This window comes from Branchiostoma floridae, chromosome 3, assembly GCF_000003815.2.
Source record: "Branchiostoma floridae strain S238N-H82 chromosome 3, Bfl_VNyyK, whole genome shotgun sequence".
Lineage (NCBI taxonomy): Eukaryota > Metazoa > Chordata > Leptocardii > Amphioxiformes > Branchiostomatidae > Branchiostoma > Branchiostoma floridae.
The window spans coordinates 26,441,012-26,455,614 of record NC_049981.1 but is presented as its reverse complement, the minus strand read 5'-3'; the positions used below and the strand labels follow the sequence as shown (position 1 = coordinate 26,455,614).

Genomic DNA, 14,603 nt, shown 5'->3' with positions numbered 1-14,603 from the left:
TTTTTTTTGTAGTAAACATATATCAAATAGACGCTCGAAGTGTCCTCTGTTGCCAGTACCTCAAATTTTGTCAAAACAACAATACTGGAGGAAAAGAATGGATTCAGCTTACACACAGACACTTTTATTTGTTGGTGGTGATAACAGAAACATTACCATCGTTTTGGACACAATTCAGATTTAAAGTTTAATGATTATGGGCCCCGAGTATACACTATTTTGACATAACTGCTGTGGCGACGTAGAATGAAGAACAAACGACGACATGAATGACAGTTTTATTCCCGAATCGCTCTCACCAGTAGGAAAAATGCATATTGTAGCGAGAGGTTTATAGCCAATCAGTTAACCTCTGACCCTATTTTGAGGGAGCGGCGGAATCGTTACCCCTGGGATCCCAAAAGATCAGCCAAGAATCGTCTGCAGGAATCGATCGGTCGGCTCTTCAGTCAAACGGCACTTGTGGATACATCTTAACTAGTAAGACATCAAACACTATGCGATGTGATTAGACACTGTTGTATCTCTGGTTGAATTGCCCGGTCCTAATCGTATAGATCTAGAGAAACGCCACAACAGTAGGTTAAGAATGATTCTATAACGTCGAATAGTGCGCATCCATGCGTATAGCATCCAAAATGAAAACCGAAGTCGTACAGAAACAGTCTAGACTTAAGCTTGCTATAAAGATTCGTTTTATATTGAACTACGAAATACAGTAAAGTGTATATCTAGATATCTAAACAGAATGCAATTCCGAAAAAAAACTATGGACAGACATTAAGATTGGAACCAAAGTATGAATATAGAATGTCAATAAACGTCACACCAATGTGGACGAAGATACGTACACCAACGCCTGACATGCGGAGCTGCAGAATTAGACATCTTGAGAATCAAAAAGATAAAGATACAAAACCCATTCGTAACAATTTTGTAGATCATTGAACAGATTTGGGCTTTTCACACCCGTCAAAGTTTAGCTTGCAATAACAATACTGGGATGAACATAACTGAATCTGTACATAAACATACAGTATTCCACTTTAAATATGACGACTTGACAAGACGGATTTCAAGAGAAGTTTTGAGGATTTTGCATGTGTCTAAAAGTAAATCCCGGAGGATCCATTTTATCAGCACATACAAGCTAGACAGATGTAGTAACCCAAACAATGTAGACGTAGACATCTATTAAGGGAATCACGGGTATGAAAATACCTGGAATGTCACCAATCGCCGGAAACTCGAAATCATTCAATACGGAGTCGTACGCACATGTCACACAAACAAGTCATGGTACCATGGAAAAAGAAAACAATCCGTTAAATTGGTCGAGAATAAAAGTAGAAAAACTATCTAGGTCATACGAGAATGATGTACTAACTGTCTTATTCTACATTCTGGTGATAGGACCACCTGTGTGACCTATTGGTCGGGTACTATAATGTGAAGGAAGGTGGCGTGATATTTTAATGTCATTTTCAATTGTTTGCGGTCGATGGTGACCCACATAAAGCATGGGTTGGCCATTCGTCTGTCCACTGCCTGATAGATGCAATCTTGGTCATGCGCTAATTGTGTCAAATGCCATGTCATGTAGGCTTCCTTGATTTAGCTGAGATAAGCGTCGGGATGATATTGATCTGCAGAGGGTCGTGTTTGTACGATATCTTTCACTGATGACGAATGTACTGTGGTGATAGAGGGTAGTTTCATAGCGTGACTAAAGAAAGTTATCTGCTGAATATCAAATTGTCGAGATAAAGAGAGGGACGCGCTGTGTTAGACGCTGTGTAGCTTTCCTCGACAATAACGATGCATCATACGCCGTATGCTTTAGGCAGAGTTAGGTGAGCATTGTATAGGCTGGATAATCTTATGGATTGGGGATGGGTGACCTTCTAGACTGGAGAAGGTATAATGTCTCTGAACTCTTAGTCTATATGTGGTAGTTATAGATTCTGCCCCGAAAAGTAAGCGAATAAGTTGATAGAAAATATGGAATTATATATATTTATCTCAAGGCAATTTGCCAATGATCAATGTGTGGTACCTCTGAGATTACGCAGTCTGGGATGAAGAGGTTGTACTGGGGCGGCATGACTGTTTGAGCAGCTTTGTGATATCTGCGAGTTGCACCGATGTGCTGGAATGAAGTTAAAAAATAGAGACTTTGTAATATACTATAATATCAAGATTTTGATTCCTCATAGTATTTAAAATATCACTATTTTACGTTGCTTAGGTGTTGCTTAACTGATTGCCACTGTGAACGCTTGCTTAAATGATTGCCACTGTCACCGACGTAAAGGTGAAGTAAATGTAGTATTTACGTACCCGTAAGGGTACTTCAAGAGCGATAAAACGAAACATTAACGTGTGTTTTAAGAGAGCCCAATTGGGTTTTATACAGTGTATCTATCTCACTATCGTCGCTAATGCATCATCGTTACAAATCTAGAGATCAAATAAACCACAATCACTGTATATGTGCTCAACAGAGGGCCGTAATGTGGCAAAAAGCAACCTAAGATTGTAATTTTCCAGAACGTACACTCCTGATGTCATAAGCAACCCACTACTTTGAGATAAACCAGGCATCCCCGACAGTCATTGCACTCAGACCTTTCAAACCAATCGACCAAAGGGAAGCTCAGTGCCCGGTGATTGAATACACACTGTCATTGTCAGAGGCCGCGTTGTCTCCAAAAACTGCGGGGCTAACTTTGACCTTTTATCTGAAAATCCTTCCTGAGGGTTTGGCTGTGCCTTTTCGCATCCGCTGTGGATGATTGGTTTATCCTTCAAGGCCTCCAGAAGGGTATTCTGTAATAGTCACATTGAGGGAAGGATCGATATGTCGTGCTTATGACGAATGACAGCTTGGAAATGATATTGGAGCTCCTGAAAGAAATCATTGACCACGTAGTTCTGTTATTTCCACAAAATCAAGATAATACCAACATGATGTCCCTCGGTACCTGTCTGGTAACGAATGGGTCGAACAGAAGCGGCAAGGCAAGGCGGGATGGTGCCAGTATTTTCCTGTCACAACTTACAAGCAAACTATACATTTAGACTCCTTTATTACGAGCAGACTGCAACATACTAGTATATGTAATGTAGTGGAGAGCATTGTTGAAGTCACTGGCCATCACAATGCAGCACATTCATGTATCCTCTGTGCTATGGGTTTAGTCTTCATCATATGCCTAGATACGAAAGACGAGAATACATGTTATTTTCCCACCTTATTAGAGTGTCATGAACGACTGATCACACTTGAGTCTAAGTTCTTTTATGTCTACCAGCTGCGTCCGTCGTGCCACCATTTCGATGCAGGTCTCTCACCAAGAGCCGTTAAACCAGATCATGATACCCTGCTCATTCTCAAGGTGTATGATCATGCATGGCTTAGACCGTGTCAGGCGAACCCCAGAGCTTTGGTTATCTACAAGCCGGGAGCCCCAGACACACTTGTGCATACTGATGAAGTCTCCGTAAATCTTCCTGGCTGAAGTCACGTCACGTCGCCGGGACGTACTCGGAATGGCGAGCGGATTTTGCGGGCGTCTGGATCTAATTATTCCCTCTTGTGGCCACGCCAGGGGAGGATATATCGCGGGGTCGTAACGTCATTTATGTCGTTCTCTCTCCCATTAACGTTAGTAGTATAGGGAATACCTTCCCCGGTAAACGGAATGGAAATGAGATTTGAGATGAAATTTCTTAAGGGTACGAGAATTTGGTGGGAATCCTTTGGAGTCACTAAGGCGTAATAAGATACCAGGTGACGTCGATGCCATTACTGGAGAGGGAAGGGTCTAGCATGCAAGGTTAAGCTTCACAAAGCAACATACAGCGTACAAGATCATCAAACAACGATTATGATAAAATGAACATACCGATGACTTACTGCAGGTTGGATGTAGTGTTTCTGTAAATATATGTTTATATATAGAGAGAAGCAGACCCATATGTTTTACAGTGCAAAAAATATGGAAGAAAAAGATAGAACTATACAAACTGTCATTGTACCGGAAAAGTTCTCAAACATAAGCGACAATTTCGCTCCTAAACTTTCCGGAGATACTTTGAATGAAAAATTGTATTCACACAGATACGACGTGAACGAAGTCCATGCTGCATGGATGTTTTTAAGAAACTGTATGTAAGAAACAATGTTACGCAGTAACTTTTAGTTTATGGTAAAATTAAGACAATTCGGAAGAAAATTCCCCTGTCGTTACTAAACATCTCTTGGGCCTAGTAAAGTTGGCTTTGTGTCTAGACATTAAGTCGGTGCCTATCGATTGGACTTCAAATTGTTGATCTCCATGAGTATGAAGATGTCTTCTTCAATTGCTTTTGCTTCTTGACTTGGACGATTGAATTGAAAACGACAAAAAGAACTTTCTCTAGCGGGATGTTTTTTTTTTTCAAATTACGGTATGAAAGAAATAATTTCAGTTCATCCATGGATATCCCTCAATTCCGGTCAACTGGTAGAAGCATCACGATTGAGCTTCTGGTTCCAATTACTTGGTAACTGGGGGACCCTGGTTCAGTTCTAGGTACAGCAGCTCGGTTTGGGCTGCATCCGTCAATCGGAAGGGACGTAAACTGGGGTCCTGTTTTGACGAGGTGCCTCAAGCACGTTAAAGGGCAGGGGTAGCAACGTCTCCCTGTAAATAAAATTTACATACCCTTCTATTGAAACAGCAAGGAAACGTGCTGCCCTATGGAACTACAAGGGAGGAACATGCACGACGTTCTCGTTAAGCCCAAACGCCGTGAGACTACATCAGTGTGGTGTGTGTGTGATGACTTTATTAGCTTACGATTTACCAATGGCAAATGGGACACAGCAAGTTGAAAAGAGGTTATTGAACTTGATGGATTTGTTCAAAGATGACCAGTCGTTTAAAAAAAAAAAGATCATTCCACCTTTTAATATCACACTGCCGTTTTTGATATACATTACACAGTGTACACGTTTAAATTATGACTTATATATAATGACATCCATAACCCGCTGGGACTCCCTGCTTTAATTGACTTTAACCGATGTAAATAAACAACAGGTTAATAGACAGCAACTTTAATTAGAAGGAGATAATTGAGAAATACGATGGTTATTGTGCGCAGACAGCAATGTTCGGCATCTCTCCGGGACTTCTCACGAGCCAACGATGGGAACATGCTAGGATTTGTGAAAGCAACGATAACTCCTCATTTAGTTGGCAGAGTAATTTCACTATCGAACGACACCTTGGAGAGTGCACAATACACACATTTTATGACTACATATACATTTTGTAGTTAACAAATTCTGTCATCTTTTTATGTCTACCATAATCAATAATCAATGAACGTAACGTTGCAAGTAGAGGTATATGAAAGCTAACTGGTAATGGCATCGACTAATTAAGAGGTCAATATTATAAAGGGTCACAGAAAGATATAGGCTGTAACTGACTCCATTAGAAGATAAAGCGTGTACTATAATAATCCGCTATTACAGCTGTCCTAAAAATAGTCTAATGTTTTGGAGAGGCAACGAGCTTGATGAAAGCAAAGGTGTGACGGATTGTTGAATCTACCTGTATCTTAGCAGATGGTTAGGAGGGCTGAACCGAGACACATGATAACAACATCCCAGTGAAAACAAATTGCCAATGTCGTTATCATCACTACAGTCATCAATTTCCTATTCAAGAGGGGGCCTGGGGCCATGGATATTATTCATGGCTGAGAACTAAGTGGTAGGGGTACCTAGGCTTTTAAAGGGATTGGGATCGTCTTTAGAGATATGGTTATTTGGGCAAGAGTCGCAGTTGGATACGAGTAAAACTACATGATGGCCTTAGCTCTGTAATTGCCACACGTCCAGTTGTGAAAACTCCAGCTGTCATAAATCATTGTTACAGCTCGGTTGATGATTAAGGGTGCGCACTGGATGTTCATATCACCCACCCTTATCTGGTCCTATCATATTAAGAACGCAGGGCGTCAACGCAGTTGCTCTTCATTATTGTGCTATGGAGGGCAGCCTGAAGAAGACTATTACAAATTCAATACTTTTCTGAAATGCACGTCGCCACGATAGGTCGAAATGGAGATCCACTGTACCATCAGCAGCCTCCCGAAGGATCATAAAATGACATGCCCATTTTTCATCCTAACTCTCGGGGTGACATGCGGCCGCAGAGGGAGACAGGATTTAGAAATGTGCAGCGCCGGAGGGGGAAAGAAAAGAAGACTGTCTGTAAAGGACAAATGCTGATTGTGCTGAATTAGTATTATGAATTTCATCTGGTGTTCTCAGTAGTTAGCGTACAATATGGCAACATGTCATGTGTACCCACTTCAAAAGAATCATTACATTCTTAATTGTTTTGGAAGTGATTGACAGAACCGTACGCAGCTCTAATTACAAATTACCTCCTGATAAGGTCAACGGCACGCCAAATCAATTTCTGCTGTGGTAGAAAACCCTTTAAATGATATGAACTCTGAGTTTTTTTCCATTAAGGGTCGTTTTCATACACGCTATCGTGTAGGATAAAGTAAGTCATGTAACAGTGTATGCATCTCACGTACTGCGGACTTCTGATTCGTCACTATCATACTTAGATTCGCCTCCCCCGACGGTATAAGCGATCAGAAACAGCGTCAACACGCTAATGCAAACTTGTGATGTGGTTCCGCTTATCAAGTTTCTGCGCTTTAATTCGATTACATCTTCATCACACGGCGAGACAGTTTGCGTGCGTTATCCATCAAAACTGACATCAACTAACTTCATCAGAAACGGCTTTTGGAAAGTTTGCAATTCATGGGTGCCATAAAAGTCCGTCATTGCGTTGAATACAACTTGAGCGGCCCGTGTAATTGATATTTATGTCTGGCGTGCCGTCCTTGAGTCGTTAGTCTTTACAGACTTTGTTCTAGTACTCCCTGATGAGATAGCCGTTCCCAAAGTTGGCTTTAGTGGGAAATATAAGTATTGAACAAAGATGCCGTTCAACATCAAACAAGGCTGCGACACAGTAGGTTTAAAGTAAGTGGTAGCAAGGAGATGTCTTACATCATACGATACCATATTTTATAACCTTCACTTATGTGTTATGCGTGCTTAACTGTGCGTGTATGTGTGTGTCTTGTGTACGTTTTATTGTGTGCTGTGTATTTGCGTGTGTGTTTGTGCGCGTGCTCGAGATGTATGTGTGTGAGTGTAAGTATTGGTGTGTTTGGTGTGTTTGTGTGTGTATGCTTGTGCGAGAAAAGATAAAGTTTAACGTAAATTTGTTCATTTATTGATATCTCGGTGTCACTGACGAAAGATAACGGATTCTATCTGGAGCGTATGACCGCTTCCAAAATCATACTCAGTTGCTTGAATAATTGTTATCTGGCTTTATCTTTATGGTTTAGGATTTTCTCTGTTCTTTTTGTAACATACGTGCATTCCAGGATCCTGTTAACAATTTTTACTCTTAACGTCACGTCATTTTCACTCTCAGCGTTTATCTTCACCCGTTTGTTTGAAGAAATTCGAACACAGTTACGCGGTGCAGAATAACAAATAACCTATAGAATACATGCATACTTGTACGGGTACCGAGGGATATTTCCAGCTGAAATTCAATTGAGTAACGAAATGAGAGCATCAGTCTGAATAATGCCCTCACGGTGATATAATGTGAAGTTATGCCTGTGCCACCACATGTCCAATTATTTAGGCTAAATAATGTTCCGATGACGCCATCTTGACTCGTAATATATCGCCCCTTGGAAACCAATTTACAGAGAGAAAGAAACATGCATCACACCCGTCTTCATCCTTGCGGACCCACGCAGCAACATGCAAGATACATCTTCCTTTGTACTTTACAAGGTGAATAAGTAAATGATGCATGTTACGCAAGATATATGCCTCCCTTCTCTGCTCTTTTTTTGCCATGTACCACATACATGAGATACGTGAAAACTTGGAAAGACAAAGCTATGTAACAAACGGGTGAATTTTTCAAGGTCTGCTCTCAATCAATTGAACTCTCCTTTCCCCCTGTGACAATTAAACAGTTGAGGCGTGTGATCCGTCTACTCAGCATCACAGCAGATGGAACACTCCGGGGAGCCATGTGTGACCTCTGTACGGACGAAGCACAGCCACACGGAAACTGTGGACAGGTCACGGACAGGCTATTGGGGTGAGGTGTTCAAACTGTTCAGCGCACCGTATTTTCGTTATAAAGGGCCGATAAAAATGCGCAAATTCGAAGAAAACAATGAGGAAGAAGGTGGTAGGTGGTACCAGTGGAACATTTCCGATGTAAGGGTTTTGTCACTGAAGATCTTGTAATCCTCTATGCGCTAGCCTTTTCAGAATAAATATATAAAGATGCGATGAATTACTACAAACAGGACTGGATTCTAAAAATTTAGAAAACTTATTTGGAGAAACGTAGCTACCTTGGTATTAAATGTGATTGGACAGTAATGAGATACATTCATTGGAAGCTGCTTGCCAGTTGAACCCGCGTTCTCGACATTCAGATTTTTACTCCAAAAGCTAAATTCTAACTAATCCCACGTTTCTATCTAGTCTTGGGCCAAGGACCATTCTGCTACTTAACCAAGATTGACTGGTACCTAGGCAAACGGTATTTTTCTTAGGTATCTCTAAATAGACTATATTTTCTATTGAGGTATCAATCCGGTATTGATGCCTAAGAATCATTTGTATAGCTCTGCACATCCCGCTCATACCATTAATATAACAACGACACGTTTGGTGTTATGATGCTTGTTGAAGAACATTAGCGGTTGACGTAAATGCAAAGAAAAGAAAAGATTCAGACTCTCATGGGGCTTTTACGTTAAGAGGAAGCGCAGGCATTGTAAAGCCGTGGACCATGACATACAGCTCCACTATGGTGAAAGAAAGAATGATCATGGAATAAGTAGAAGACGTAAGCGTAGTAAAAGGATACGGAAAGGGATGAATTGATCAACAAGAAAAAATATCAGAATAAATTGGAATAGCAGGGACAGATATTCCCGAATCCCTTAATTCTAGGAAAGCATGACCATAAAGGTAACTGGAAAACAATGGTATGCTTTTTGAGTGTTCATGGTTCGAATTGAACCTTTGTACTTACTGGATACTCCATACACAATAGCTTGAATGAACTGAAGAACTAAGTTCTTTATTAGCTTCTACATATTTAAAAGAACCGACGTTTTGGTGACCGTCTGTCACCTTCCTCTGGGAAATAATATCTGGTTCTACTTCGCAATTCGCAGTGCAGCTAGCTATAGGTGCCGTTCCTGCCGTGTTACAAATGCACGTAGAACTAGTTATTTAGTATTGCCCGGAGAAGGGTGACAGGCGGTCACCGAAACGTCGGCTCTTGAAGGTACGTTGTTGAGAATAACGAACGGTGTTATTCAGTCAATTACCAACCTGATAACAAGTCGTGATATGTAGCAATGAGCTAGTTTTGGGTCTAGTTTAATGTCAACCATTAATCGACGTCCGTCACGGGAAGCCTGTATGGTATTTAAACTTTCTTACGTCTGTTTCTCTCTAGACTCGAACCTCCAGTTCCAAAGAATCCCGATAGATGGAGCAGGCGGCATATACCTGTTCCTGTAAACACATCTACATGAAGATGTACATCAGTTGACTATGTCCACCTTTCTCATATACTACTTGGCAAATATGACAGCACAATAAAGAGTTTGTACCCCTTGAAACTATTTTTCCTTTCCCTTACGAACGGCAAAGATTAAACATTGTTAGCTTGAAAGTTCATCTTTGTAGGTAGAAGTCATTATTGAACTAGTTTATCTGTAATATCCAACACAAGATTTTCACTTTGTCCAGTGAAACCACATACAATCACCGAATCATTCGGTTTCACTGAACAAAGTGAAAGTCTTGGACATAGAGCCAGACTTTTTCGCTAGAGGGATCAAAGACGCCCTCTATATCAGAGCTTTACAACCATCCCTTAACAGAGGCGATGGGCGCCATAGACTTCCTGAAACCTATGATCTTCACTGCTTACTGAGTCATGTGTTCTTTTGCATAACATGACGTCACGACAGCAGTGGATTGCTCTTTCCTTGACAAAGACTGGTGATGTTCAGTCGAAAATTTGCGTGAGTCCAATTTTTGTGTTGGATATTTCAGTTTAACTTCAAGTTCAATAATGAAACATTGTTTCTTAAGTTAAGGTTATTCTAAGATACACATCTCCCCAAACAACTACTGGATTTGATAAAATCTAGGGATCAGTGGCTGTGACGGACACCGTCGCATATTCCACCTGGCATGCTCTTGCCTCATAACGTTATGTATAATCAGTTTACCATAACCTCAGAGAGGCTTGTCAATTGACTAATTCGTATTCCAGTAGTAATTTTGTCACTTCTCCTCCATATTGTTGTAACTATTCTCATTACTCTGTACCAAATAGCTTGATTGCTAGTAATCCCTGCTATACACGCGCCAGAATGAATAGTTAATATTTTAAGGTGAACACGCTACCAGACGATTTTCTCTGTGTAACAGCATTAGTGTGAGCCGGACCACATGTAGACTTAAGAACAGCGTAGGCGTCTTCCAATAGATATCGATTTTGATGGTATGAAGTAGAATAGATAAACCATCTCGAATGATCAGTTTTATAGGCTTCCAACTTTATCACAAGTCTCTTTAACGAGACACGAAATTTGAAGTATATCAATTTTTATCACAAATGACCTATTACCACAAGGTTTATGGAGCTGATGGATTTTCACCTGAGGCGTGATGCATAGGGTGTTGGTTATCACGTAATTATGGCGTAAGCATTGTCCGCCATGTTGGATGGTTAAATCTGGAAGCTAACTGATAGGTAAAGGTCGCAGAATGCAGTATTTACCCGCGACCCCATTCCCCAATAGTAGTTCGGGCACAAAGTAGTGCGTCGCAGTGCTTGAAGAGTCTAGAGATTCTTCTGTGCACGTCAGCTACGCCGAAACTGTGCTAAATGGTAGAGGAATATGTCGGTTTTGAAACTGTTTGATCTGGATAACGGGTGGATTCGGGAGGGTTGCATTTTGCGCCTGAATACTGCAACCGAAAACTGCTGTGCATCGGCTGCAGTATGATGACCTCCGCTGGAGGGCAAATAAAACTAGCTTTTAACGAGGAAATTGCTGCACCTTTGTTATGTCAATAAATATTGTTGATGTGATAAAAGTCATTTAGTTCTTATGACATAAACCATATCATACATGCATCGCTGTAGAAGTAGATATTCAGGTTCAACCAACCAACATGGTGGCTGTACGTGACATCACGGTAAAACATCCCGAATAATGATTATATGCAATCTGTTTCAATCTACAATTGTGTCATGACAAGAACAGATATATAATATTCGAGATATTTGATCACGATTCGTGCGCACTTCGTACGGTTACGCTGTAGTGAAAGGAATGCACATCTATGCCAACGCCTTGTTAAAGTTTAATCAATAGGAAAAATCGGAATTCAATTGAATTATCAGTAAATACGCCGTATCATCGCCATGTTGACAAAATTCATTTCTCATACATCGTTAAGCATAACCACGGTAAGGACCTTCATGTCAACAAGGTCCCATTTAACTTGAGGCCACGTAAATGGTCTAAATTGTCCTTCTTTGTGGACACGTACAACTTGTAATTTTCTGAAGACCATAATGTATCAATTCAAACTTTTATGCCAGCAGTCACAATGACACCCAATGAGTACGGAACCCATTCGCCTTGTAAAGGTTGAGATAGTGGCCGGTCAATATCGGCAGTACGACGTGTAGGTGATTATGCTGGAGTAAGATACGCCGGGAAGATGTCCTTCAGCGGTAATCCCCTAGATGGCCACATGGGAATTACAATTTGCCTCTATCTATGATTCATGGACCGAGAAGGGTACTGACTAGCACTGTATATCTGCATGTTGCAAGAGAATTAATTTAGTGGCAAAGGTAGAAGGAAATTATAGTCTTATACACTAAATATCGTGTGAATATTCACCCATACGTACATTTATTTGCTGCCCATACTGTTCACCTATTTTTTTTGACTAAAAAGTTCCGATTTTGGACTGTATGCCTTTGTGATCCTCAAATGGAAGAGGAATAATCATAGGAACCATGATATCATTTCCATGTATCTATGCATCCATCTTTACTTGTGTGTGACTGTGATAATCAAAATTGAAGAAAGTGGATATTTGAGTTCTTTTTGCAGAGCAATGAATATAACATCCATACGTAGCCGTGGTCCTTCTGCTACATTACCCGGGGCTCCAATGATGACAGGTCTTATAAAAATAACCCTAATATCCATTGGTTTCCCAACCAGATTAAAGTATTCATGGAAAACTGCAGTGCTACATAGCAAGTGGGTCTTATGATTAGAATCTATTTTGTTGAGCGAAGTATTCTGAAGACTTGAGTCGTGCCCTTTCCATTCTCTGAAGCAACGTTATGTGATAAATCCCGGTAAGTCTAATTACGGTTTAGAGCCGTTCCCTTAAATCCAACTGACGTCTGTGTTTCTCTCACCTAAATCACGAGACGGTTATCAGGAAAACGCACTTTGGAAGTTAAAATACGTCCACGGTACAGGATACGATTACCGGACCGCGTCAGAGGATCAGTATTAACGGCGCTGCCCAATGCTTTTAATGTCACTCCGTGTGCATCTCAACATATCTCATTAATACCTTGTCAAACCCGTTATCAACAAAGTGCACTCGGCGAAGTAATATTTGTTAGGACCGAATCGGCGGATAGTGTCGATCTGCTGTAGTTGGTCTCGGCGGTCTTATTTCTCTGTAGGATTTTATGGCGGTTCTTCTGACCCCCCACTAAATCCTGAGACCCTAATCAAGGGGTCCGGCTTCCCGGGCATGTTTCCTCGGGTCGCGCGAGGTGGATGGTGCCCTGACGCTCCCACTGCCGACGTGGAAACAGCTTTAGTACCTGGGTGATTGTGCACATGTACATGTCTGGTGGGAGAGGCCGGTCTAATTGTCTCTTCTTAGATTACGACTCGCGTTATTTGTCTAGAGAATCCTAATCTTGCAGGTGAAATGAAAATTGCATATACATGTATAAGTCTGCGCTGAGTCAAAATAATAAAGCCGTCGTATATTGATATTTGTACAAAATATAGAAATCACATACATACATACAAACATTACACTGAATGCAAGGTTGTATTTTTCCTATTCTGTAATCAATATCTATATATATTCAGCAGAAGTTCGTTTGATAGCTTTTCATAGATGATTGATTACAAAATCCTCATAGAAGTTTGATGTAAAAGAAGTGTGCTATCTTATAAGCTTATTAAATTCTATAAGAGAAGAATGCAAAGTACTTACAGAAATCTAATGACATAGATAGAGAAGTGTTATCTCAATCATTTTCTATGATTATGGAGTTAGATTGCTGTTGTGATTTTCCCATATGGAATTCCACCTGGTAAACATTGTCAAAATTAGCTGCTCAACAGCGACTTCTACCGGTATCTTGCCAAATGTACCCGACTTGTTATGCATATGGTACCATCATCCACTGAACATGGCGACCAATTTAGAGATCCTCACATCACACAGGTCCTGTCTCGAAGGAAAAGAGTTCTCATAAACTTTTTAACTCTAAATGACGATTTACTAAACAAATTGGTAATGCGTACACAGCTAGTATCTGTCATTACAGACAATTGTACTTTTTGACTTATAAAATATACGTGATTGAAAAATATAAATTACAGACAGTGTAGAAGGAAAGGGTGTTCGTGCAGTACTCACGGTGACGGATGATAGGTTGGACGATGGTGATGTTTGTCAATCGTCTTCGATGAAGATCCTGAACCCCTTTCACCCAGAAATCATGGCACAAGGTGTTCTCAATATAATACAAGGTGGGAATTGGACGTGACTTGTATATTTCCTGAGAGTGTGCATTGATGAGTTCCACGACTTAGAAAGGCTTGCACTGTTAAAGTCAGTCGTGAATTAGGATTAGTGTTAAGTTTAGGGTCTGGGACCCGGGCCGTTAACGAACACTCTAAGCCATACTTGTAAAACGCTAAATCCATGAATTCCACTGTCCAATAACAGTATACGTAGGACCACGGCCGAGGAGTTGATTGTATGGTTTGTAAACACAAAATATACACGGAGGGGACTAGTGTAGCCCTCGGAGGAATATAGGGGTACCCCCGGTGACTACATTTTGTGAATTTCGGTTGGGGTGGCGAATCAATCACGCACCTAGCGTCTACTTTCCAACCTGCAGATGACAAGCGTGTACACTCAAGTAAGTATCCTAAGTCCTTTCACAAATAGATGACTTATAACTATAAGTGGAGACTATTATATGATGGTATATAACCTATGCATTCTTTTTCATTATGACATCGATGTATCTTACGATGGTAGAAAAAACTCCAACATGGCTGCCGGCCACTTGTCATGACTACCACTTAAGTGATCTTAAGTAGATCTTCCCAACAAAAAAATTTCACCGCGACTTAATTTCAAGGTT

At 40.7% G+C, this 14,603-nt stretch overlaps 1 protein-coding gene across 1 annotated transcript in view; it reads right to left on the bottom strand.

The window, feature by feature from the left end:
• Positions 1-14,603, bottom strand: part of LOC118411606 (cubilin-like) — an 87,779-nt gene that overhangs the window by 72,500 nt on the left and 676 nt on the right. The window lies entirely within an intron of this gene.